Source organism: Zootermopsis nevadensis, unplaced genomic scaffold (assembly GCF_977971745.1).
Source record: "Zootermopsis nevadensis isolate Lab colony 2312 unplaced genomic scaffold, Znev_1.0 Znev_ptg000001l, whole genome shotgun sequence".
Taxonomy (NCBI): Eukaryota; Metazoa; Arthropoda; class Insecta; order Blattodea; family Termopsidae; genus Zootermopsis; species Zootermopsis nevadensis.
In genome coordinates, this window is record NW_028259133.1 from 21,846,807 (window position 1) to 21,873,930 (window position 27,124).

At 42.3% G+C, this 27,124-nt stretch overlaps 1 long non-coding RNA gene across 3 annotated transcripts; it reads left to right on the top strand.

Moving 5' to 3' along the window:
• Positions 1-247: 247 nt before the first annotated feature.
• On the top strand, positions 248-26,347 carry LOC110841576 (uncharacterized). 3 transcript variants are annotated; one of them, XR_015534468.1, is made up of 3 exons: positions 251-1,018; positions 16,899-24,935; positions 25,043-26,347. It is a non-coding gene; the product is annotated as an uncharacterized LOC110841576 (long non-coding RNA). The 3 variants fall into 3 exon arrangements; XR_002547233.2 differs by having other exon boundaries at positions 265-1,018; positions 16,899-17,201; positions 24,775-26,347; XR_015534467.1 differs by having other exon boundaries at positions 248-1,018; positions 16,899-26,347.
• Positions 26,348-27,124: the final 777 nt, after the last annotated feature.

Sequence of the window (27,124 nt, forward strand, 5' to 3'; positions counted from 1 at the left end):
AAGCTGATAGTCACTGAGCTAGACAAAAAATTCTTTGTTATTTATGGAACCCGAAGGTTCATTACCGTGTCGACAACAGCCCCGCCCTGGTTTTTATCATAAGCAACATGAATCCAGGCATCAAGCTACACTCTGTTGACATGGTTTTTAATATTATCCTCCGAAACACCTGACGCCTGATGTGCTAATTGCCATTCGCGATCGACTGATTAGTGCTTTATTTATTTAGTGTTCTGTCTGACGACAGGTCCATATGAACAGGATCCTTCCATCCTTTTCTCGGACTGGGACCTGTTCATATACGTTCTTGGCAGATGATCCAGAAGTGGTTTGCCATTGCCTTCTTCTGTGTGTGAATGGAGTAATTGTTGGGATGCCACGGAGGAAAACCCCGTGTTGCCTAGACCACGGCCTTGCCCAACACAAGTTATAAATTCGGGCACCGCCGGGAATCGAACCCGAGACCCCAGGATTACAAGGCCAGCGTTCTAACCGCTAGACCACCGTGGCTATGATTAGTGCTTATGAACGATAAAATTTGCAGTGTCATTAAATGTTGAATGGGACACGAAAACTGTCTTCCGAAACGTCGGTTTGTGCATTCTGTGCAGAACTTTGCGGGCCCCTGAGACGTGCCTGATGCCTGCCGTTCATCTTCACGTACGTAATGAATATCCGGGATCTTATTATAGCGTTAACTTAGTTTCGTGATCAGCCGAAGACGTCAGTGATATTTTCTGAAATAAGTTAAGACGCCAGATCAATTTAAAGCTCCAGTGCAGTTTCGCCGACGAGGCGCGACTTCACCGCACGTGCCGTCTGACTGAAGCCGCTTCCCTCCCTGGTGACTGGGCGGTGCCAAGATAATTAGCAGCGGCTCAGTGCGGTTCCGAGCAGACTTATTGGCTCTCTGGGGGAAGCCATTGTTGACGGGAGGCGACGGGAGCGCCACGACGTCGCTGGGCGCCAGACGTCAGAGCATCGCCATGACTGCGGCCACAATGGAGTTTCGTTTCAGGTATGTCTATATTTGGTAACAAACAAAAGCCAATTTTGGGGGTTTCGCGATTTGAAAAAGGGAGATATTTTATGGGTTTGAGGGGGAAATCAGCTGTGTTCAGGCTCCGGACATGTTGGAGGAAGCAGCCATCTTCCGGTTGGTTCAATAAAATAAGACGGCAGACTTAAATGTTTGCTTAAATTTAAGCTCCCTTACTGTGAACGTCGGTGGTAATTAGCGCTGATTGTAAACTTTCTTGCGTCAGTTGATTGAGGCGCTAAAATATTTTTTTATTTGCAGATTAGGCTACGTATATATATACACATTTTTTAAGCATGTGTTCATCGACCGGTGGTCCGCGGTCCACGTCTTATTTATTCCTGCCCCTAAATTGTATTTAACACCACAACTTAAAATATTACAAAGTTATTTTACAACTGATTACTCTGTCTTAATTATTTATATATTTGTCATTTTTGGGCGTGTACAATTTTGGTAGAACCCCAATACTTGATGGCGTCAGCCTAATTTATGTAGGCCTGTGTCGGTTTGTAAACTCACGTGTAGGCCCCAGACTGTTTCTTTTAAATAGTCTAATAATGATTTAAATCGTTTACCATTTTCAATTATCATATAAAGCACGTAGGATGTACAGGCCTAAGGCCTAACTAAATATATCTATGGAATTTCAACAGCTATAAGCCTATTAAAAAATCAGGCCTATTGTTTAAGGTGATGATTGATTGATTGATTTATTGATATTATGCTCCGAATTTCGTGTAAAGAGGTAGACAGTTTTAAACTTGCCGTGTTTTTGTTTTCGCGTAGGCCTAATTATGTTGCGGAGAACGACGTTAAACACTTCGGTGTCTGGATTCCGGTTCACGGTACTTGGTCCTATTTAACACGCAGCAAAATGTCTTAATGAGTTTTACTGAATAAAACGTGACTTGAACGAGGTTTTCACGTGAAACTTTTGTGTTCTACTGTGAAAAGAGTTTGTTTTGAATGCCCAAATTTACACCGTTCAAATAATTATACTAAAATATCGCACAAACATGTTGGCCATGTAAAGTCATTAAAACGCCCGGTTATTTGAAATGCTTTGTCACTGAGAAAAAGACCCAGTCAAATTTTTACTTCTCAGGTCAAATAAGAGCTTAATTGATGTAGAAACATTTCCGCGGACAGCCAAGATAATTGGTAAAGCTTGACAATTGCCTGTCTCTTCACAGATGACGTAAAAATCGCGTATAATTAAAAATCATGAGATTCTATGAAATCATCACTTTTACTGCCTGAGACGGATTTCACATTCCATTTTTGTGTTCGCTAGTCCTTCTGCGTCGAATCCATTTGACTTACGTGTGGTAGGATCACTGAAATACCTCCACAGAAATTCCTTTGTTACGTCCCGACTTCAGGACCCCCTCAGCACGTTTTTGGTCACCCAATTTCAATTCCAATTATGAAATCATTCAGACTATTAGAAATTACCTTCACCGGTTATGCATCTTCAGTGATTGGCAGAATGGAAAATTGTCATTAACATTACCGTAAAATTTATACGGATGGATGCAGAAAGAACTTTCACTTCTCAATTATATTGAATTTTGTGAGTTTTTTTTTTCAGAAGCTGGTTTCCAATATTACCAGTAGCCAGGTTTTGAAACTCACCGCTTATCAGTCGTGGTGATAATAAAATCAAATTAGCCTATAACTTACCTTGTGCTGTCCCCCGACTTTCTAAATGTAGACTAACCTGCGGTACCAATGCTTTAACCCATCATAAGGTTTCTACCCACACAGGTGGATACACACCCATTCAAAGGTGGGAATCGAACCCATGATTTCAATGCTGAAGACTTCGTTAGTGTTCGTAGTGGGGTGGACCAACTGAGCGACTATTAGCTTGTCGGGAAACATTCAGGTCCTCGTAGTAAATCATCTGTTTTTCTTTTTTAAAGACCATTTAAGTTATTTGTAACATCCAACTTTACCGTGAAGGCACTTTGAAATATTCAAGGATGCCGACTTTATGAACACATCCGTCGTGCCACGTTTAATATCAGACTCTCATCAACTTCACTAAATCTGATAAAACGGATAAGAAATGACGTGACCAAACAAGAAAAGTAGATTTAACGCACGGGCCACTGAAATTGACTATGAAATCAGCTCAGATCCAGAAAACGACTTCTGAAGGGATAAGAATGAGCTTATTGTGATTCTAATCTGAGCTGCACAGTCTGCGTGGTTATGACGTCTGGATTGTCATGGATATGACACCCTCTCCCACCCCCACTGCCGGCCGCGACTTTCAACATGGCTTGATCGGAGGACATGTGTACTGCTTTAAGGCTAACTAACGCCTTGCAAGATAATTGCAGGCTTGTTAGTTAGTGGCTTACCAATCCGCACTGCAATAGGGTAATAGCCTATGACACGATAGGCTTTACACTGAACTATTGACTGACTCGTTAAATAAACAAACAAATAAGTCTATTAGTACCGAATTAAGATAAGGGATATTATTTTTATGTCAGGAGATCATGGATGGGGTCTAGACCCACACATGGAGGGCAAATGCCTTCAGAAAAGAAAACCTCTCACACTCCTGAGTTACAATTGGTAAAATCATTAACTACGGACTTGACGGTCAGGGTTCGATTCCCGTTAGGGGCTTTTCTGTTAGTGAGGATGTCTCTGGGGACACACAGCCTCTTGAGGGCAGAAAGAAATGGTTGTGGCTACTGTCGTACCTGAGCATGTCCTTACAAAACAACAATTAATTCTGTTTACTGGTGTCAAAGGGCCACAGGATGAAACATTCATTGTGTTCGCACAGAAACACTTGTTTGCTCTTTGCTGGAGACTGTACCTGCAGTAACCTAACATCACCTCTATTCTTCATCCGTTTTGTAAACACATTTCTAATTTTCCACTTTTCCTTCGGAAACATGTAACATTTGTGGTTCTTCACTACTCTCAAAATGTGAAGTCTGGTCTCGGATTGTGACGATTACCAGCGCTTTAGAGGAAAATTTCAGGGTCTGTAACCCAAAAGACACGTGTCCTTAATGTCCTAAAACAATGCTTAAGCACAGGAGAGTTTTAAAATTTAAGTAGTCTATTATTCATGCCCTCTGTTACGCTGTAGGCTTCCAACCATTTCAAATGTTCATGCTGAGGTCAGCCTAAGATGTCTGGCATTCTTCAGCTGTTGATCGAAGAGACGTAAGAAATATTTAAGAGAAGTTGGTGTGGCTTCTTCCCCGCATTTATTAGAGCAAATAAAGAAGAATTACCTTTAGAATACTCCGTTCCGTTGCCTACTTCGGTAACCAAGAACCTTGAAATTGAAATCAATCGCGTTACCATGGAGTTGGCCTATGTCCGCTTGACAGAAATACAGAGTGCTCCAGCGCCGACCGTTCCCTTGTAGTCGCTCGTGTTTCAGCAGGAACATTCGGGTCTGGCTCTAAATATTCTATGCTCTTTGCTCAAAGCGCACAGATAATCCCACAATGTCCAGGCTATGTCCATCCGTCCGCTTATTTCATCTGAAAAATTTTTCTATTTCAAAGAAATTTGAATCTTATCGGTAACTGCTACTACATCGAATAACAAATTTGTACCTGACGTAAAATGTTTGTACACGTCTTATTGACGTAAACAGCTAACATTATAAACGTTTTCGGAGCAGTAAATATATAGTCCTGACGACATATCAGCCATGAGGAGAAACACATTTTGAACAAACTTATTTATACAGCAATTTATATAGTTTATTTGTACCTCGAACCTAACTGTGGATTGTCGCTAGGATTTCTTTCCTGAGTTTTGGCTGGCTTTTGTGTTTGTGGTGCTGAACATTCGGATTCCACCGATCCAATATTTAGAGCAATTTAAGAAGACAGTGACTATCACCCAGGCTGGTAAAATGAGAAGACTTCTAGCCTCGTCCGTTGAGTCTGTAGGTAGGACGAAACGTCCAAGTTTGCTTTCATGTTTTCGCCCAACAAATTTCCTGACCTCCCTTCTTCTTATTCATTGTTATTTCCGCCTCTCTGTTTCTCTGTCGTAGACAATCTCGACCAATCTGGGAAGGGGGGAGAGGGGTTTATATCTGGAATAGTCTGTCCCGATCTGTCGCGCCCGTGATGTAAGAGCGGGATCCCGAGGGAGGTTCTGCAGAAGGGGACGTAAGATTGGAAGCTGTGTCGATGGATTTGTATTTGTTAAAGACGGACGGACAGACTGCAGATTCAGCTGTCCGCTAATTGAATGTGCCACTCTCCTGTTCAGTCTAACTGTAAGTGATATCATATTATTAAGATAACGAAGGAGGATCATTTTGCGACGCAGATTGTACATTTTAGAACTTCAATTCCTTATAATTCATCGTATTTTAGAATGAATTCTATATAAATTTTGGACTGAACAAAGAATTAAAGCAACTCTTGGTTTTTAATGCTAATGCAGCGACATCGCAGAGACTACGAACCTGAAGATGGCAGCACACGACCGAAACAAGTAGTTCGATAAACACTTAGAATGTGGTAAACAGTGTGTGTGTGAAGATAATTACACGAATATAAAGTTGGTATCCGCGGAAAGCCGTGTCCTTGCGAGTTATTCCATGTGTGGGTGAATAAGGGTGGTCTTGAAGCCAAGACTTTAGCAGTGCCTGTGACTCGCCGTACACTCGTAGTGTACGTGTTTCTGAACACTGAATAATCAGTGTATTTTGGAAGTGTTTGCCTCACATCGTAAAACCTAGTCCGCATTCCTTCCGGGTTGACTCTAAATTGTGTTGGAAACACAGAAGTATTGAGCTTCTACTTCCTTACGTACTTCCGGTTGGAGCAGAGCGCATGCCTCTTGAGGACCCTGTCTGTCTGTCTGTCTGTCTGTCTGTCTGTGGCTTGTGCGCGATTATTCCAAATCCTTTGTAGGAGAATTCTGCCCAAGGCATCAAAACTCCATCTCCCTACCCCTCCTCATTGTGAGCAAAATTCCCGTTCGTCTCCGATTTCTCTCAACGACGCGCGACGTTTCCACAATTTATGACCATTCTTCTTTACATAACAAATTTCTGGCAGATCCTCTCTACGAGTCAAGTCCAGGGTTCTTGACTGCCAAGACTCTTACGATCAGGCCTGTAAGACGGCAACCCTCCCCCCCCCCCTTAGTTGTGAGAGACGCGGCGTCTACCTCACGATCCAGCGCACACTTTGTCATCACAGCAGTGGACTGTATATACAAATAAATACTTTTCGGTATGTCGGCCTCACAGACTTTTAGTCGCTGTGTTGAGAACGAATTCGTCGACAGTCGTGAAACATTAATGGCGCTCACAAAACTTGAACCTACAAATAAACCACTACTCAGAATTCGCGAGCAGGCAGCGGTCCGCGGACCACGTGATATGAACTCTGACTTTCTATTGTTTGTTTCCCTTCTTAATTCATTTCGCAAGTGAAAGTGGTCTTCAAATCAACATAACATGCATGTAAATCATTTTATGAACCACCTCACTCCACCCCTCTTCACCCTCTGTGAATAACTCCACTCGATAACAAACCTCTTCTCTTGTATTGCAAATATTGGATGCTGTGGGAGGGGTAGGAGGGGTGGATTTTCTGCTACCCTCTCGCGTCTTGACGATGGTGAATACGTCATAGAGAGCAAACATCGCATAAAAGAACACAAACGCGGGTCACCACACAGCGAGCGAGTGGCAGAACGGGAGGGAGGGAGGGGGTGATGACAGACTGTACCTTGGCCCCCATCATCGCGCCCTTGTGTGCCACGTACGATGAAGCTAAGGGTGAGAGCTTTGGCGGTAGACCCCATGACGATAAACACAGACCCAATGCGATCGTGGTAATTGCGTTCTTCATAAACGATTGTTCAAGTGTCTCAGTAATTGAAAGTTGCTGCTCCCATTAGGGAGCTCCTAAATTTGCGGTATCCTATTTCCCTGTCTGTCTGAGTAAGCTCTTCCAATTAGTGACATTTGTTGAGTCTTGACTGAGCGATTAGAGAAATTAAAAATGCGTACAAAATTTTATAGGACAACCTTAAAGGAAAATGCCAATTGGAAGAACTGGGCGTAGATGTAATTATAATATTAAAATGTATCTTAAGTACAAATGATGAGAAAAACATAGGACTGTGACGGGTTGTTGTGAGTGAGATGAGGATAGTAACTTCTCGACCAGCTGAGGGACTGTCAGGTTCTCAAGGGCCCAGTTTCGTAGAGCCAATTGCATAGAAGACGCAGTGAACGGGCCGACTCGAATACAGGACCCGTAGGTTGAAGGAACGGCAGTGTAATGTGGATTCCGCGGCGCTGAACAGACAGCCTTGTCGTGTCGGATTACCGGCGTCTCATATTTCGGCCCTCATTAGCATGTCTTTCACAGTTACCACGCGGCGCCAAATACTTCAGGGGCACAAACCCCTGACCCTTACTTACAGCGCGATTAATAAAAAAAACATTTATGTTACATAAAGCTCGTACTTGTGAGAGAGAAATGTAGACCTATAAAAAAAATATTGGTCAGGAAACGAGAAGGAAAAGAGCAAGTTGATAGACCAAGGCGTGGTTGGAGCGCATCTTACATAAACGGGGGTGTGAAGACTCGGAATGGATTCGTCCAGCTCAGAGGCTCCACTGATGGAGTCTTGCGAGCACAATAATAAAACTCGTGAATTGAATTTGTTGACTGGATGAGTGACTATTGTCTTCTAAAACAGAAATCTGCTCAACCGAGTTTTCAACCCTAAAAAGAAATAGTTGTGTCTATATTTAACACACGATTTAATATTCAGTAACTGATCTTTTGGTTGACAGATTGTCTCTCCGTGTTTCGTTTGATGTTCAAAATAAACAGCGATCATTTCCTTAAACAGCGTTAAACATTTGATCTTCGTAATGGTGAAGTGCGGTGTTTTCTTTGCGGTAAGGACTGGATTCTTAAATAGCGTTTGTGTGAACTTTGGGATTCAAAGAGTCAAAGTACGAATATTAGTTTTGTCATAGTCTACTGGTTGATTCCATGACAAGACAAATATTATGTTGCGTTGTGTCTGATGTTGGCTAGAATTCATTTGATATGAACGACGTTTCGGTAATCGCTATTCTGTTCCCGTCTTAAAATGACTTGTTATTGTCATTATTTTTTTTTTAAATTTTGGTGACGACAGTTAGAATTCTCTTTCCAGCAACGCTTATGACACACAGGAAAATGACCCAGTGTTATTTTCCCAGACGATACAAAAGCTGGTGACATTCCGCTCCAAAATACGGTCTGTTTCGGCATCTTTTGGGTCACAGACCAGACATCGCATTGAAGAAGAGGCCTAGATTCATTGTGGAAGAGATTAAAAGGATACATGGAGTAAAAAGAGAAAAAAAATACGTAGCTACACACTCAGAGAAACGGCCTGTACCCCGGATAAGTGAAAAGATAAGTTCCAAAGCTTATCGAACTTGGTAGGAGCGTCAGCTGCTGCAACAGGCCACCAGGCGAGTCCTGGAGTACGTACCAGCTCCAATCGAGTCTTCCTTGCGGACGGAGTAGTATTTTGGATCGGGAGAACGAAGTTCTGTTGATACTGAGTACGAAGTGGGGGTGGGGGGTGGGGGGGAGAATGTTTCCTCATCCCCTGCTCGGTGGCACAGATCTTGCTCGCAGGATGCGAAGTGCTGTGTTGTGTTCATTTCAGTAGTAAATAAAGTATCGTCACAAATGCTCGTATCTTTACGCTACTGAAATTTCATCAAATGTTGGAAAATGACGGTCGACCCGAACAAACTGATATTATTTATTTGTAGTTTATTTAAGACACTTTTTCAGTGGCTCAGTAGGCTGACAATGAACAACGAATTATAAAGTATGTGGAAGGAAGCGGTCGTGGCCTAATTTAAGGTGCTCTCCTCCCGGTATTTGCAAGGAGGGAGTGAGGAAAACGACATTGCAGTACATTAGAGTGGCATGGTGGTCTCTGGTTTTGTTTGTCGGCTCCTTCCTAGCTTCTTTCCAAAAAATTAGTTTGTTTCCAGAAACTTAGGTGCGCGTGGGTGGGCAGACAAAATTTCGCCTTTTCTTTAAATAACTAACCTGCAGTCTTCCTCATGAGCAAAACTTCACATTCTGTTAAGCTAACGCCAGAGTACGTCCTCAGTCATGACTTAAGTTATACCTGAAAATAACCCTTTCGATGCTGAATTTAGTTTGAAGAAGAGACACTTTTATGTTCCTCACATCAGAGGCTGTCATTAGGGTGATGAAATCAAGTACGAATGGATGAGAAATTCGTGGCAGACGAAAACTCGAAAGGATTCCACTTGCGATAAATAAGAGTAGATTGGAGGATAATATTAAAATAGATCTTTATTATATATAGAGTGTCAGGGTGTGTGGATGGGATTCATCTGGCTCTGCCGACTCTTGTGAGCGCGTTAGTTAACTATTAACAACGCCCATCAATTTCAACTTTTCAAGAAGGAAGTTAATAAAAAAGATGGCTGTCTTCTGTGATATCGCTCTGGGTAGTCTGGTAGAAGTTTACCGACATTTCAGAGGTCCTTGCTGCCTCCATCATCAGGGCGATGAGTGCTTAAAGAAACATCTAGAAGGAAAGGTAGTCTGTAGACAGTTAACGCGATGGATCAGAGTCTTTGGTGAAGCTGGCAGTAGCTCAGCTTGCCGAGACATCCTCCGCAGTTTATAGAACCCGAAGTTTCACCGCCGTAATTGCAAGATCCCACTATCCCACACCGTCACATATAATTTGTTTAAGATCAATTTTAATATTATCCCTCTATCTAAGCCTAAGTTTCCCAAGTTATCTGTTCCTTGAGGTTTCCCAACAAAATTTCTTACGTATTTCTCATGTCCCGCATGTGTTCCCACCTCTTGCTTTCGGATCTGTTCACTCCAATCATATTTTATGATGAATTCAAATTACGAAGCATTTAATTATGCAGTTGTCTGTACTTTCACGATGGAGAATATTTTTCGGTGCATCCGAACGAGCACTGAAGTGCTCCCCAGTGTCTTTGACCGCCTGTTGAGACCTTGTGGTTCGTTGTGACCTGCATCTGCGCCTATTGGTCTGCTAATACCCTTGTCGGCAAGACCAAAATAATTTGGAGTTGCATTATCGTCCGACTGTCGTCCTGTTCACAGGTAGACGAATGGAGGGGCCATTCATCAACAAAAGAGAGATTTTCTCCTGGAAAGCAACACTTGCCATTCACTCTCAAAGAATTCTCTGAGGATTTTCGGAATGGATACCTTATAAAAGGAGCTTACTCGTTTTAACAGACTGAAACTTCAACAGGCTAGTTGAAATTTCACGGTTTTATTAACTGTCATAACTGCGATCGTGTGAATAAAATACCAAATGTAATCGAAGTGTTTCCTTCCCTATTAAATCTCGGAATGAAATAATGCCGGCACCAGATTCAACTAGGTGATTTCAGATAACATATATTATTATAAGAAAATCAAAAAATTCCCCAAAATTAAACAAGACGCCGTGAAAATATTTGTAATAAGTAAGGTCTTACTTTAAATAAGACCTCAGAGGAATTTGGACACTCTACGTTTCGTAATCGTCCTGTCTTGTAATTAAAGCTATCCCACTACACGCCATGTAGGCGCTCAGGGGGGGGGGACATTCTCAGCCTCTGCACTAGATGGGGCGTCACGCTCCGGCCGCTCTTTGCCCCCCCGGGGGGAAAGGACCCCTGTACCCATTGGATAGGAGGCTGGGTGGGCCCCAGAGCCGGTCTGGACGCAGAGGCTAGATGAAAAGTCCTTTGCCCCCGTCGGGGATCGAACCCCGATCGTTCAGCCCGTTGCCAGTGACTATACTGACTGAGTTACACGTCTCTCATTGTCTTGTAAGAAAAAGGTATTTTTCGTCGAAATGAAAAAGCGTGTCTGTCGTCAGAAATACTTTCCGTACAAAAGGTACACTTGTTTGTACCTGGACCAAGAAAAGGGACAAATTACGTCCCAAGTTGTGGTGACTTCAGCGCAGGTACCTCCTGCCCCTTCCCTTGTTGAGGGCGGCGAGGGGGGGGGAGGCTGATCTGTGTGTCAACTACCCTACCTGCTGCTTGACGGGACAGCATCCTGACAGGTTCTCCGGCTCGAAGACTGGACGGTGACAGCCGCCAAGAGCCAACAACGACCAACCGTTTGAAACTGGATGCGTCCCAGCTCGACCCATGGACGACGACAAAAAGAAAAGAGAGAAAAACCCCGCAAACAACGGGCCGGAGTTGGCCAGCTCCCAATCTCCAGCACGGCGCTTGAATTAACGACTTTGAAAAGCGAATTTCTGTTCCACAGGGGTTGTATCTCGTATCAGTGTTCTGAACGCACCTTTAACAAAACTTCATGCACAATGTATGCAGTATCAGATCGAACCCCGGTCGTCCAGCCCGTAGCCAGTCACTAAACTGACCGATCTATTATTCTATTATTTCTGTATATCTTTAAATTCAGGTTCTAAAAGCGAATTAAAAGTCCGTAGACAAATTTAAGTTTTCCACGAAAATCTGCGAGCATTATCCTGTTACTTCCCCTCTCATGCCTCAGTCTCTGGCCACATTTAGATCTGCGATATTTTCTATCCTAAATATTTATGGGTGCATATTTTACTTTCCATGACTTCCGGTCTTTTGGTAACATAATATAAAAATGTCGCCATGAATCTGTTCAGGAAACACGGAGATACACTTCCTAATCCTGAAAAATATTACCGATTAGTTTACGTGACAATAGATCTACAAAAAAAAAACACCTGGAACGTAATGTAACACTCAGTTATGAAGCTCCTGATTCATGCTGGCAGCTACAAGACCTAATGTTTTGATCTCAGGCTAGAAGTTAGTGTGCGTTTTACGCTTTGAACTTAACCACCGACCTTTATACACTGGGAAAATTAGGTATGCGTGGAGCTACTCCTCCATTCCTCTCACGCCTTCATGGCGTAGTGCCCAATTAGGAACAGAAGTATCTCTGCCTTCTACATTAACGTTTCCCCTTGGACACCTGACAGACGACGCGGCAAAGGAACGGCAGTACGCACATTTCGAGCGAGCCACTTCAGACCCCGTAGATTTGATACGCTGATCCACAGCACCGACGTGTGTTGGGAACGTCTTCCTTTACTCCTCGGTGTAGGCAGTTTGACAAATAAGGGGCCACGCCTCTCCAACCAAACTGACACTAGATGCGAAATTCAAAGCAGATAAAATTGACTCTGGCTGATTTTAAATCAAACAACTGCTTGTTCTCTGCGAACGAAGCCTGAAGAAACCTGTGTCCATTAGAATACCGCTGACAGTTCTGTTTGTATTAAAACAGTGAATCTGAGGCCGCTATACTATTTACAAATTATAATTTATTTATTCAATAATTTTTTATCCCATCCTCAGTACTTGTTAATGGTGAGAGACGTAGCATTGCTTCAACATGTTTTTAATATTATACATGTATCGTCCTCATGCGTGTTACACGTAGCGCCCATCTTATCCTCCTTGAATTGATCGTCCTAATAATATTTGGTGAATAGTACAAACTATTAAGCTCGTCATTTTGCAGATCACATTATCGCAATTAAATTTAAATTATCTCCTCAGAGCCGTGTTCTCAGACGCCTTCGAACTATGTTGTTTCATTTGGGAGACAGACAAATTTCGAAACCCGTTCACCACGAAATAAGCAAAATGATAGTCCGTTTTAATGTTCACGTTTTCGGATAGAAGATCGAAATGAATTTGTGTAACGATCTGTCAGCTGCTTCCTTGGTCCAGCCCGCCCACTGGGTCAGAGACTCGTCCATCTGAACCTCATTACGTTGCAAGTTCTGGGAACTCAACACAGAGGATTACTGTGGCCGGAGCTGACGTCAGCAACTCACGCTGACCAACAGCCAGAAGTCTGTTTCTCATTTGGTTCCTACACACACTGGGAGGTCCGGCTCCACCAGAAAATGTAAATACCTCACTCTAAGACGCGCGTAACGCCATATCTGCTGAGAATTATGAACTTTGCCCTTCAAATACAAGAAAACACAAACGCCGCTCCATGAAAAGCGAATAAGAACCCTACAAATTCTTAACCTCGACAGCATGTAGCAGTAAGCCAGTTTCAGGCTTCGTCCATTTTAACATCCTTTGTCCTTTAACTAGGGGCCGGATGGGCCCCACAGCCGGCTCTAACACGGTTTTGAACGGAACAAACCCACCCCCACAGAGGAGATAAGGTAAGATCAGGGCAGCTTCCTTCCAAATCCTTTCCAGTTAATAAATCACAACTTCCGTGTCATTTGACGATAGAAATGCATCCACCGATCATGGCCGCTGACCTTGTAGGAAGTGCCCAGTATGCGGACCACTCAATGAAGGAAGGAAGGAGTTTCCGTCGGTCAGTACAGTCTGTGTCTGTGCAGCGGTGTAGAAGCCTGATAATTGTTGTCTTGTGACAACATGGCACCTGTTCGTTGGGTTAGGTTAGGTTAGTTTGTTAGATTAGGTAACGTGTTGAAAATCTTTGTCACGTTTTGACACTTATGCCCACAATTCATCACGCCGTTACAGTACGTCACGCTTTGTCACGCTGAGACACACTTCAAATTTTCATCGTATTTTATCACTTATGGTGACTTCTCGTCACTCTTTCAAAGGAGGTCACGGCTAATCACGCTTTGTCACTAATATACGTAATATATATATAAAATTGAAGACATTGGAGTGGACAGTGATGAATCGAGTGGTATTTCAGAAAGCGATGGTCTGTGAGGATTGGAAGAATTGGAAGATGAAATTATCAAATATTCTCTGCAGTGTTAATTTTCTAGTGATGTGTAGTTTAGTGAAATCGACGTTCCTGTGTTACATGCCGTGGTGATATTTTATTTGGAGTGTACTGTACGCGGCCTGCTGTCATCCTTTCCAGCAGACTTCTGGTAAGTGATTCGCTCTGAGGTTCCAGTTCACAAAGTTCAGCGGCCAAAAACGCTGGAAGGCATTGTACATAGCTAACCAGTGTAGCTGAAACATCATTGTAAAATGGCCCGTGACATTTAAAGGTAGCTTAATTTTAAATGAGATTTGAGGTACGCGTTTGTCTAACTTCTGTTACCAACCGCATTTTTCGGCAGAACCACGAAGTGTGACGCTTTCGGATTAAGGACGTGACGTGTGTCAATGTAATCCTTACATTTACAGCTTTTACCAGGTCTACCAACCGAGCACGAGTCATGATTTTTGTTATAAGTAGCAAAAACGTAAAGTTCGCTAAGTCGTCATATGTCACTTTTGCGCGCGGTAAATTACTTCACTGCATTGTGCCACAACCACTGTAAGTGTGTAATGGTTCTTTGACGATGGTGTATCAAGTATTCGAGTTTAGAATACTCTTATACGATGCTGTAAGGTACAGGACATGTACGAAGAAGGATGGAGAAAATGGTCGTGGACTATTTAAATGCAGGAACTTTCGTTTCTTTCCAGTGGACACAAGATGCAGGTGGGTGGTCCACGTAATGTTGGACCTGTCTCATCCCTGGGGAAACCCCCGGTTTCTTTGTATTGAAAGCTGGTTGGGGCCCCAGAGTCGATCTGGACGTTAGCGAAGAGAAAAATTGCTGAAGTTTCTGGTTCATTCCCATGGTTACGAGGTCTACCAGTGTCTCGTCTTCTTTCTCGCGTGTTTTCGATCAACTGGATTTTGAGATCTGTTCTGGAAGCTGAATGCGTAATAATTTAACATTAATAATAAATAATAAAAAATAATTATAAAGTACTATTAAATTCATAGCCTACGTATTGTGTAATTGTAGGGCGCTCGACTCTCCGAGGAATCCCATGATAGTGGTCGCAGACATTGATGATGAAGAATGTCGGGCCTGGGAATCAAACGGTGGTATCAGTCGCCGAGTTTGAAGCACCTCATCTGCTACATGATCGCGTTCTCACTGCTTCCTTGATTTTATTGTCGGAAGGAAAAACCTGATGAGTTAATGGTGTTGATGAATGGCATTCTTACACAACAGAGACGAACCCTGGTGCTGATATCATTGAAATTAGTTCGGGACCGGAGAAACGAGCTTTAATTAATTCCAGTACACACGCAGACGGTCGGCAAGTCGCTACAAAGCTGGGCCTCGGGCTAAGAAATGGGCGCGTTCCCATAGAACACACAGCGACATTTCAGAAAACATCGACCCGCGGTAATTCTTGAACGCTTGTCCGTGATAAGAACACGTTTATCTTTTCACAAGTCACATCTGTGAGTCTGTACATTCTTTATCACTCACTGCAAAGTAAATTTTTCAAGGGGTTTCAGATGACGAAGTTTATAGCAACTATGCGCCGCTGATAACCGACAATGGGAGGTGTTCCAACGTTGATTTAGGAAGATGCTAACGTGACTTTATATTCAAAAGAAAGCATTTTTTTGGGAATATCTGCACCTATGACAGACGGAGAAAATTTCGTAATTAGGAACTTCATAATTGAATTCATCAGATATTTTTACTGTGATCTAATCAAGGAGAATGAGGTCGGAAATGCTTATTAATTTTCAGTCAAGAACGTGAAGGTGAGAAATAATCTTGAAGACCTAAGTGTAGATGGAAAAATAATATTAATATGGAACGTAGAGAAACACGGTGTGAATATGCGAACTCAATCCAATTGACACGGTGATAAATTTGTGGCATATTCTTATTATGACGGCGAACGTTCGGGTTGCATAAATGGTGGGGGATATTTTGAGTAACTGAGCGTTCTGTCAACTTGTTAATAAGGACTCTGCTCCACGAAGTTGGCTAAAACTAATCTCACGTTAGATGTCTATGAATTAAGCCAAATTATTTTCATTCTATTTCGTTAAATATTTTCTGTGTCGAAAAATGTTTGAAGTGGAATTTTCTATATTAATCATATATCTGGACTCGCATGTCTACCTTTCATTACCGATACGTAAATTCGTTTCTGTGTGTGGGGGCGAGGGGGCGCATGTTAGCAACCCTGGCAGTAAGCTAACAACTGAGCCCGTGGACAGAAGCAGATACGCTACCTGTGAACTACCCGCCCGCTCCCTAGGGGCGGCAATTGCTACTCAATGTATCGTGCACCGTCATTCAAGCTACTGAATACAATTATTACATTCATGTTCAGGGCTGACCAATTCCTCTGTCTTATCACACTTAAAGGAAATTGTTTCTGATACTTGTAACTTAACTTTTAATTGCTTTTAGCTTGAGGAAACATCGTTCCTAGTTCTATGACTACGCTAACATATTTACTTTTTTTAAAAGGAAGCCACAGCTAGAATTTATTTACTTCACCGGATGACATAGGAGCAATATTTGTGAAATAGCAGATCCCGATGTGCTGACTGGACATTCACGTTTAAGAATCATAAGATCTTTGATTAGCTGTGCGGCTGTCAGTATCATCATAAGGACTTTGCACCACTGTGATAGTTACAGGCAGTTTTAGGAGTGTGTGGACGAGCACTCGTGTCTTGTAAAACTTGAGGGGGGTCTTTATACGTGTGTTTGAGGTGGATGGGCCCTCGAGCCTTACACCGCCAACATTAGTTTACCCCTCGTGCGCCTGCGTGGGACAGAATTATGTGCCGGTGTGGGCTTCTAGTCATTTTTCATCTCCTGTGGCCAGTCACATTAGTAAGAAGTGTATATACACGCCACTTTCTTTTGAGCAAGCCGATTTCTTTCAGTTATGCTGCAGACGGTAGCTGACTGAGGGCTTCTTGCGGCTTTGAGCAATGGAAATTAAGAAAATCAAGCCTTCCTTTCAACAGTAGCTTAATTACTTTATTTCTTCCTGTTACAGGTTCTTGGAGCTAAGATGGCATCTGAAGTGTAACGCAGTTCTTCAACAAGAACAAATATGAAGTCGGTGTTTTTGGTGTCAAGGTCATGTGAACTTGAATAGAAACCAACGTTTCGAGGGAACATACTGCATCCATCTTCAAGGCTCAAGATGGAGGGACGAGAGCACAGAAGTCTAACATCGACAAACTCTCTCCGTGAGAAACTTCAGATTTTGTTCAGTGAAAGCTGAACATTTCCTTGTTTGCATATCTTCAGATTACTGTCGTGACTACTCTTCTGTTTAAAGCCGGACGTATCCATGGTATGTGATAAGTTTGTGTCTAGCCTTCGAGTTAGGATAAATCATAAGAAATCTTTCGAAAATGTTGCAGATTTTTAAGTACTTGGAAATGAGAGTAAGAAATCAGAATTAAGCCTCCATTTATGAGAGTAAGATCACGGAGCAACACAGGCCTAACTCGTACGAAGACATTTGAAAGTGTTTATTTAGCATAACCGCGGGTAGCCTACTCCCTGCATCTGATCGAGACAGGTATGGAAAGCAGTTCTCATAGGGAAGCCTTTTGGAAAATAGCGAGTTGTGAAACCAAGAAGATGACGACGGGATAACATTAATGATCATTTATCTTGGGCACATAGAACATGAGGATGCAACGTAGACAGAGATGCTTCAGCTCGTATTCAGTTGCGGGATTCTATTTTTGTTCACAGCCGATTTTGAATTTCAAATAGTCTTTTCAAAACTGTTCACATTTTTTACTTTTCTTTATCAACCACAGCGTTTATTCATGAGACAGATAAATCCGTGTGCTTTTCAATGTAATAAAAATAAATTAATTAACAGTTGACCTCCATGCATTAGTCAATACTTAAAACAGTTTTTGCCACGCCATCCGATAAAAAATATAAAAGGACACTTGTCCCCTTTTCGCATCGAGATCTTCCAATGTCCTTGCTGTCAGACGTTGTGGAATGGAATCGAACCCGGCCTCCAGAGTTGATCTGCTTCTAATTCGCTTTGTTTTACTCTTGTGCGTCGGAAATCATCTGTCTGTGCCTTCATTTAAGCACAAATTAAGGCTCGCCTTCCCTGGCTGGGTACGATGAACAATTGATACTGATCGCCCGGGTGTGTGCCGATGTGTCTCCGGCCGATGACAGATGTCACCAGGTGGAACTCAGACCACCCAACTATACGATAAGACGCGGTGATCCATCTTGCGGTGCCTTCCTCAACAGCATTGAACATTGCCAATCAGACCGGATCGCCAAGCAAAACGTCCATTTGCTTACTTGAACAGCGTGTCTGAAGGTTTACAGATACCACAACCTACTTGAACATTACTTTAATAATTTTCTCTGCTCGTAAACTTTTACTTAAATTCAATGTATGTATGGAAGAGACAGAAATAAACCAGCTGTAGTTGTTTATTTAACGACGTTTAGGGCAGCCGTAACTATATCCTACAGCGCAGAATGATTCGGTGATTGGTAATTGATTGGAAATTATATGGGAGGAAGAGGTCGTGGCCAATTTAGTGCACTATGCCGTCATTTATCTGTAGGTTCTGGTGAAAACCTCAGTGCTGATAGCCGATCTCCGGTTTAACGTCCGGACTTGCGGCGAAGCAAGGATGCTAACCACTTAACCGATAATTTCGGTCATTTGTCCTGTTCCCCCGATGATATTATGGTGAACCAATTAAGGGGGATGAGACGGGCCTATGTAAGGGCCGAACGTAACACAGTTCTGGATACGTAAGCGGTCCACACGCGGACCATGTGACTGAGTAGAAGTGAGTTCTTGTCGGCTTGTCCGAGTTGACACGCATCACATCAGGAACCTGTGGAGATTGAAGTGGAGATGCGGCCGGAGACAGCGGCTCGGGGCTCATAAAGAAGCTGTTTGGATGGAGTTTGCTTGCAGCCATCGCAGATAGCGACTGTTAAAAGCGATAGGCTGGCCCGTGCGTTCTCTTTTCATGCGGAGAAACGAAACAGAAGGAGTTTCTCTTTGAGCAGGCCCTCACCTGCCATAGTTATCCAGTGTTATTAACTGTTCAAAAGAGCACAAGAGCCCTTTGTACTGTCTGTCTCTGTCGAGGTTCAAATCCTCTCAAAAATTCCTTTAGTTTTGTCCTCTCTTCGCCGCAGAACCCCCCCCCCCCCCCCCACAGACACACATTTTCTATGCAGTTAACAGAAGGTATGTTTATGTATTAAGTGCAAGCGTAATAGGAATGTCATGCCTCAATTTGGGTATGCATTTTTAATTAGTTTGTGGAAATTAGTAAGCGATCACTGATTTCATGTCCTGTGCTGTTCGCTGACGACGCTGATATTTAACGCTGTATAGACTCATCTGCTGATCTCATCGTTAAGTAAACCATAGAATTAATTTGGCGGTTGGCATGTTCACTTAATCAAATTTACAAATTTTACTTATGAATGTTTTTTTTGGTCCTTAACTGTACTGTGAATCAAAAAAAACCACGCTGAGAAAAATTTTATTCAACTAACTGCATAGAGTAGAATAGTTTTTGAATCTAATAGTCACCCAGCCAATAAAGAAATTTACAAATTATAATTTTATGGAACTACCGTTTTCATACGAACCAGCTAATGGACTTCATCCTCAGCCACCTGAATCCAGTCAAAACCCTGAGTTCACAATGTGTTTCTTCGAGACTAATGCAGATGTCTCTCCAAGTACGTTCTACCTTTCTTCTTTTCCGTCTAAAATTTTAGCATATTTATTTCTCATCAACCCCATCCGTGCTACATGTCCGCCCATCCCATCCCTTGATTTCATCTCACAAATGCTTCAAAAGGTAGATAAATATGTCGGCATGTTGCCTGAATGTTTTGGAGGCGTGTTTGTAAGGATGTTTTAAATCCGAGAACTGGGTTCGTCGGTTGGTTCTGATGGATGAGGCGATGAACTGGCGTCTGGAAACTTGACTTCTCCGGTAACGAGAGACAAACTGTCACCCCACCCCCACCCCCCACGGTCATGATGTATCTTGTTATGCTACAATTTGAATGCATCACTGATTACTGTTACGTACGTTTTATTGCCATGTCAGTGAAATTAAGCGTGGACAGTTCGAGTATCGATACTATCGTCACATGGTGTGGGATTTATGAAGTGAGAACTTCGTTTATAAAGGTATCCTCCCAACACATTCTGACGCAGACAATAGCAGCCATGTTCCGTCTCGGTTGTTTGTTTATTTCGGACAGTTAGTTAACTCTTCCATCATTTTCATAAACACGGCTGTTAACTGGTTTATGTTCGTGTTGTCTCTCAAACAAATTACGTCACGTGGTTAAAATGTCGCCTAAATTACTTGGTGCAGGTTGTATTTGTAATCCGCTGAATATTGCACGGTACAAAATTAGCTGTGCAGGCAGAATGAAACAGTGAATTGTCACCGTAAATAATAATTATGATGCCTTTATCTTGAAACAGTATTTGCTTATTTCCGTTTTATTATTTTAAACCGCATAATTTGCGATTCTTAACTGTCACTACTCGCCAGGCCGTAGAAACTTTCGGTACAAGAAAAGATGACCGACGTTTCAGAGGTGATTTATGCCTCCATCATCAGGACGACGAGTGTTCTGAAACTTCGGCAAATGTACCAGACTGCACGGAGCAACGTCCTACCGTGAGAACCTATAGAAACCTTTAAACTTACTAACGCGTATCCTAGTTCACAAATGTGAAACTTTTGTCGCCAGTGGATACTCGGAAGCTTTTATTTTGCTCAGGTGTGGGGGGCCACATAAATCGTCTTTGGCGCTTTGCTTTGTGGAGTGGTGCAAGTTGAAATTCAATACCAAGTCTGAGGAAGAGGGCGTGGTTCTTCAGAATCAGTCATCGTTTGTTGTCTTCATTTTATGGTGACAAATGTTTTGTGTGCCTCAGGCCAATCTCCCCACAAAAGGAGCTTCAGGGGCACTCGCTCACCTCAAAATTAGGGGTGTTTAAACTCGTTTTTGTACCGGTGCCATTGGAAGAATTGTATAAGTCAGAACTTTAATTAATTTACTCATGTGATGTTTTATTTCGTGAAAATAAACAAAGTGTAATAATGTTTCCCTGTGACTCGCGGAAAGTCGTCACAAGACAGAAAACCATCTTTTGCAACATCAGACTGTACAGCACGTCCGATGCTTCGTTCGCACCCTCCATTGACCTTTTGTGTCATTACAAGGAAGCAAAATGCCTAAGAAATGCTTACACTGATCACTCTGCTATAGCTAGAGCATACAAGTCATTATTCAAAGTGTAAACGAGGGGTTTCTTTCAGACATTTGCCAAAGATGGACAGAAGGGGTGTCCAATTCTCACTGTAAAATGCCGACAGACGGGGCCGATTATCGAGGTCATCGGGAAGTGTGTCCACAGGCCGGACTGCCGGCGTTATAATTAGGCTAAAACTTTTGACGAAGTTCTTTGCTCGATTAAAATACTCCCTGAAGATGGCACCTGAACTGTTTGCCGAAACGATGGATAATTTTCGACATGTGTCGAGACTCATTCCCAAAAGCCGAAGTTGTACGTTCATTTCCAGTCGTGAAAACCTAAATACAAGAAACATATTTTTTTGTATATGCGTTTATGGGAATTCATAATGACGAGTCCTCTCCGCTTGTTTCAGTTCCAAAAAAGTACTGAACGAATTTTGACTAAATTTAGTATTAGATGTATATAATAACAGTTTTAACCCGAGTTTAATATTTGGTCATATGGGTTGATTTTGTGTCACTCAAAATATAATTTGTAAAAACCCTTTTTTTTCCCTGTGATTTTACTGATAGTCCGGAGCATTGTCTTCCCTTGCTAATTGTCTCCACAAATCGATTTTCATCGCCGATAACTGTTGTTAGTTTCTTCTTGAAATTCCACACTTGTTAACCGTGGAATACAATGCTTTTTCAATTTGTTTATTAGTCCTAATCTTGAGAGAGTTTCCTGAAGGGTAATTACTGTTCTTGTATGCAACGAGTAGTTTTTAGGCTACTGATACACATGTTGATTCTCAAGGGTGCTCTATGAGGCCCCATTCATCCCTGGGAAAACACTCTGTAGGGTGTTATACAAGTCACACTTGCTGAATGTTCCAGAACAATTTTCGCACTTGTTCTATGAAGAGTTGGATTGTGGCGGGGATAGGGGGGTGTGAACATGGTTTCGTCCAGCTGGGGCGACGTTATAACATTCATTATTTTGTTGCCCTGAACACAAGAGAGAGAGAGAGACGTCGCCAGGCACCAACACTTGAGATCGCTTCATTCATGAGCCAGTAGTACAAAAAGTTACATGGTCCTTCGCCCTCAGTACTTCAAGTGCTTTGTAGCTACTTGGTTCATTCACAAAGTTGTAAACTTGCTCTAAGAGGCTGATCATAATGGCCCTTTGTGTTCTTCTGCTTTCTTTCTTTACCGACAGAGGGCCAATCGTCATAAAATACATTCTCAACATTCCTATTACAGAATAAAGTCTTTTGTAGCAGAAATAAGTTACCTTTCTGGCTCGGAACCTATCGGCAATGTAAAGATTCAGTGACGTGTCGTTGCTTTAGTAGGTTACAGATGGATGCCACGTTGTAACGTCGGTAATCTAGTTGTATTTGTAAACTAATCTCATATAAAATAATAATTTCGCTGCTTCCACGTTTGCCCTCAGACGATATTTGCACAGTGCCTCGTTAAACTTTTAAAAAAAAAATGATCCGGCATTTGACGAAATTCTCGAAACTTCGAGATCTATAGCAGATGCGAAAATTTACCTTTTTAACCAGATGAGTAACTATCAGCTTCCTCAGACGAGCAGTCATGGTACCAACATCAACCCTTTGACTTTTCCATCCGCCTTTGTTTCTAAGTAATGGTTTTTGCGACTGTAAAGAACGTACTGCTTATGTGAAACAAGCAAGGCCTCACACCTCCACCTGCCGATCTGATCAGCCAGCGATCGGAAACATATTAGCGCTCCCCCCCCCCCACCCCCCGCGGTTAAAGTCATAATGCAATTTCATCGCAATTTCTCCGCTTAATGCGAACAATTTACCGGTGCGGTAAGACGCGGTGTGTTCATTACACCAGCGGACGTTTTTTAAACAAACAATTTACCTGCTGCTTTTCTAATTGAAAATCCGACGCGCGCGGTTTCCCATATGCACGGGCGATTAGCCAGCCGCTGTCATCCTCACTCGACCCAGCACGTGTCAGGATTCCAGCACAGCTCATCATCTACACGCCGTAGAGAAGCGTCGATTCGTTTGGCTCGGATTATGAGAACTCATTCGATTTCGTCTTTCGGAGTCTGTAGCAGTTTGTTGATCGGCTTGTACAAAAATACAAAGATTCCTTCTTCATAACTCAGCGTAGTACATCCGTGAAATATCTTGATTCAATGTTTGCATGTGCACTGGATTCAACTGGCTCAGAACAGAGTCCATGGCGAGCTCTTGTATTCACATTAATTAACCTTTTCGATCCACAAAAGGCTAAAGAGAGGATAATATTAAGATAGATGTTAGAATGAGATGTTGTGAGGATGGCAGGTGGATAGAACTGGCTCAGGATCCTGTCCAGTGACAGACTTTGGTATTATTGGTGTTAGTAATATAATATTTAATGTAAAGTAATTAAGAATTTACATAAATGTAAATTACATTGTCATTCTCAGACGATGCAGATAAAAATAATTATTAGGAATATACGTCAATGTTTTCTTATAGGTTCGAAGTGATTTATGCCTTTTCCTTCTACGTGTGGTATTTCTTGGCTTTAAATTTTTAAGGAGATTTGATTTTGGTTGGTGGGTGTATGCTTCTGTCTTATAAAGGCGAATTGGAACCACCGCTGAGAGTGTTCATTCTGCAAAACGTTGGCCCATGTAACGAACACACACACAAAGAGCAAATAAAACACGAATCAAAAGAAAATAAAATAAGAAAGACCCAAGACGAGGGAAGAAGAACGTGTTGAGACGAACAGACGACGGGTTGGGGGGTGCAGCGAGGGTGATTTTTAAATCCGCGCCAAATGCAATTTATTTTGTGACACCCAGATTGGGGATGAGGGATGGGCACACGTGAGGCAGACGTGTTGACACTTGCTTGCTACCCCTGCCCAGTGTTGGGGGTTGATGTGGCGTGTCCTGGGTCGCACTTCCTACCAGAATAACAACAAATGAGAAATCACATGTTCAGCATTTTACAAATGCCTCATTCAACAAATTGTTTCTAAAAACAGCTGTTGGGGTTGTGTGAAAAATATGTGACTCAGCGTGACACAAAACATTTGTTTCTTTTGTGGTTTGGCTCCTGTATTTTCTGTGTCTCATAAAAATTGCATTCGGGATAGTCGGATTCTGTCAGAATCGAACCTGGTACCTCTACAGGACGATGTTTAGGGAGAGTGTTAATTTTGTCTCCAGTGTTTAAGACGGAGCCCAAAACAGCGCTCTTCGACATAGAATCTAAATTATTTTATAAAAATTGATTAAAATCCTCATGGTATATTAGACGAATGACGAATTCGAAAGGATTAGGATGTGGACTGCGCTTGCGTGTATAGCCTGAGGAAAACACCGAAAACCTTCGTTTAGGTTAGCCGCCATCTGCATAGGTATTTCCGGAATACGAAGACAAAGAATTCTGTCATGAAGTTCTGTGATTACGCGACCGTGTATAAAGAGAACTACCCAAAAGTTTTACAGATAAGCTGAAGGTAGCGAAAATTTCATTACACATTCCGATTACTGTAAAGTATTTCATGTTCCTTACATTTCTTCAATATTTCTCAATTTGTATGTTTTAAACTAGTGGTGTTTTTGCTAAGACAACTTCTCTTTCCAGCGGTACGTCTCGACGGCACAGTAGGGTGAACTGAGCAAGGCAAATAAGGGTAGTTTGCTGACGAGAGGGATAGAAGCCGACAGATGCAGTCCTCCACCCTAAACCAATCAGGATCCGCGAGCATTGATTGCATCACGCAGAGCAGTGAGACCCAGTGGAGCGTAAGTCGGGAGGAAGGGTATTCGAGACCCCGATCTGGCGCCAGTGCTGAAATCAGTTGGAGTGTAGAAGGGTGTTTACAGATGCGGGCATTTGCCCTTGTTTCCAGGTTGTCAGAGTCCCTCCGCAGCGAATCGCGTGTGATTGCCAGTCTTCAGGTCGGCAATACAATCCACCGCATCTCTTCGGTTGCTATGATTTCTTACCATGCGTCTGTCTGTTTTGTGTGCAGATCTTTTATCTCTTGGTTTTACAGAAACTGTAATCCCTCCGAAGTTGGTAAGCGTACATACTTTGTGACACTTCTACCCCAAGTTCCGATCCAAGGTTCTAAAAATTCCCCTGATACCTCCATCATGTCTATCCGTCCGTAAATACCAAATCGAAAACCTCTAAACTAGAAAAAAAAATTCCTTAGTGAAAAATCTTTCGAACAAAGATTGTAAAAAAAATAAATAAAAACACACGTTTTATACAATATCAGAACAAAACGCGCAGATATTGTTAAACTGTGCATATATTTCCTAGCTTGTTTAACCTGCTAATCAACTACATATCTTAAAATTTTTCTTTCTTAATTTAATATTAATTGTCCCAGCTTATGTAATTTATGAAAGACTTGCTGGCTTGTGTACGAACCTTTGCGACATTTAAGGCGTTTGTATTAAAACCCATAAAATCAGAATCAGCACATGATTTAGGTCAATCAAATCCAACTCTGTCCGATTTAATATTCTAGAACAAAATATAAACGCAGTGCAGATAAAACATCCATAGGATCCAACCGTTTCTTAATTGTAAGTGCACGAATATTTATCCTGACCCGTATCCTATCTTATCCTTAAACAACACGCGTGTGTTTACCCACGCCATATTCGGTTTTGATCTCGTATTTTGCATGGACCCGACTGCCCCATCCTATTAAAAAATGACTCCTCGTCGATGTCCATGTGCGTCGTTTTAAAATTCGATATTGATTCTGCTTCTGCATTAAGTTTTAAAGCCTTTACCTGCAAGAAAATATTTGTGTTCACCGTTTTATATTAAACTTTTAATTGACATTATTAATTCACTCAGTGAAGTGACTGGCTACAGGCTGGACGACCTCAGTTCGATTCCCAGCTGGGGCAGAAATTTTCCGGATCTCCTCTGCGGTCGTCCTGATGATTGAGACAGCAAGGACCTCTGAAACTTCGGTAAACTTTTTCCAGACTACACGACGCAACATCCCATAAGAGAGTTATCTTCAAAATATGGAAACTGTGAACATGCTGATAATTTTTCTGTGTAATTATAATTATGTAATTTTATGATTATTCTGTTTTTGATATCCAACCTGTAAATACCATTTGTTCTAAGAGTTTATCTTGTGTAGAGGATTAGCTCCGAGAATAAAGCCGTCAACCCACTGACAGTGGTCAGGCCCTACATCCCCAGGGAGACCAGAAGATCTTTTGAGAAGTGAAGTTCAACTGAGACACGCCACTGTAGTGTCCTTACAAATAGCACTGATTTTCACCTCCCTGGTTTTACTCAGGCTGTTCACGCTCCAGTCACAATTTCGTAGCCGCTGTTTCTTACAACCGCCATATAAGAAAGCTGCCCTACTATACGCCACGTAGGCATTTGGAGGGAGTGGAGGTATAGCTCCTCTCTTCCTTGACCCCGGCACTAGATAGGGGTGAGTGGTCAGCATCACGCCCCGGCCGGCTTTACCCCCGGGAAAGGATCCCGGTACCCATTGTAGAGGAGGCTGGGTGGGCCCCAGAGCCGGTCTGGACGCAGAGGCTAGAGGAAAAATCCTCTTTACCCCTCGGGGATCGAACACCTGTCGTCCAGTACGAAGCCATGTAAGTAAAGTATTTTATACAAAGACAAATTATAAGCTACTGAGAGGCTTGTCGTGGTTTTCCGCAGATTGTATGGGGATTATATAATATCTGTTTTGATAGGTTATATGACTTTGAATGGAAAATCTCAAGCAAATAAAGAGAGAATCCAAGATACAATGAAGAAAGAAACAGAAAGAAATGAAGACTGACAGCTTTTCAAAAATGATTCTTGTCCATTGAATTATTATTGTTGCTTTTGTTTGTTACTGTAACTTTTTTTTTTTTTTTTTTTTGTGTTCTGTCTGACGACAGGTCCATATGAACAGGATCCTTCCATCCTTTTCTCTTCTCGGACTGGG